Raw genomic sequence first — 1,516 nt, 5'->3', positions numbered from 1 at the left:
GCTACAGTGGTGGCCCCTGTGAGAAGCTTCTCAAAGCTCCCCCAGCTCCCAGACAGACCCACCTCTGGTCAAGGCCAAACCAATCAGCTACAATGGCTGTGCCTCTGCAGTAACGTATTTATGAAGGGGAACCTGGGTGGAGGAATTGGAGTTGTGAGGAAGACACCTATGCAAACACCAAGGTCAGTGAACGAAAGGAGGAGGAGGAGGCAGAGACTCCCTTGCAGCCCGTGGAGGTCCAAGGTGAAGCAGATGCTGACCTGCAGCCCACAAAGGACCCTACACCAGAGCAGGTGACTGCGCCCAAAGAAGGTCAGGACTCTGAGGGAAGCCCACACTGCTGTAGTTCAGCACTACCGGGAGGGCTACAATGCGCTGGAGGGACCCATGCTGGAGCACTTTGTGAAGAGCTGCAGCCTGTGGGAAGGAGTCATCTCAGAGAAAGTTCATGGAGGACTGTGTCCTGTGAGAGGGACCCCATGCTGGAGCTGGGAAATAGTGTGAGGAATGCCCCTCAACCCCCGCCTGAGGAGGAAGGAGCAGCAGAGACAATGGGCAATAAACTGACCACAACCCCCATCCACTGAGGGGGAGACGGTAGAGAAATCAGGAGCAAAGCTGAGTCCAGGAAGAGGCGGGGGGGAGGGAGGTGTTTTTAAGATGTGGTTATACTTCTCACTGTCCTACTCTGATTGTTAAATGTTGGTGGTGTTTGAATTAAACTGATGTTCTTTTTCTTCCCCTAATAAGTCTGTCTTTTGCCCATGACCATAATGGGTGAGTCATCCTTCTCTGTCCTTATCTCGATTCCCGTCTTTTGTTTTATTTTCTCCTCCCCATTCCTAAGGGGAAGGAGTAAGAGCAAGTGGCTGCAGGGTGCTCAGTTGCCTTCTGGGCTCAAACCATAAGTGTAATAAAAAAAGCTACACTTCCAAATTACCATACTAACAGAATAATGTTTCTAAATTACAAATTTCTGTTAAGTTTCTTTGATTTCAAATATACAAAAAGGATCTGATTTAATAAAAAGGTATTAATCCACACCCAGTGTTTTACATGTCCTGCAAGATGGACAACTTTCTCCCTGCTGAACTGATCTGAATACATTGCAAGTCTTAATATAATACCATCCTAGGGACTATCCAACTATCCAACTCAGTACTGAATGTGACCTTTAGTGTAAACATTCTGTAATTCTTGGAACACTCAAGAAATTAAAAAAAGGTAAAATAAAGTTGTTCCAATATTTCAACAGGATGAGCTTGGCAATTTTTGTAGCTTGTCAGCTACAAACCAGCACCAAGCAAAATAAGATGCATTTTTAATATAAATGATCAGTAAGTGTCTTTTCTTTGATCTGAGTTCACAAGTTATGCTAGGTTTAGCTGTGGGGATTAAAGTGGTTACCTGTCCACCTCTCCACCCTACACTGCATTTCACAGGGGAACTGAAAAAGTAATCAGTGTGCCTATTTTCAGATCCTAGAGTTTACAGTATGATGTTTTAATATAAACAT

Source organism: Athene cunicularia (genome assembly GCF_003259725.1).
Source record: "Athene cunicularia isolate RWA chromosome 2 unlocalized genomic scaffold, athCun1 chr2_part1, whole genome shotgun sequence".
Classification (NCBI taxonomy): domain Eukaryota; kingdom Metazoa; phylum Chordata; class Aves; order Strigiformes; family Strigidae; genus Athene; species Athene cunicularia.
The sequence above is the reverse complement of the archived record's forward strand: the minus strand, read 5'-3'. Positions refer to the sequence as shown.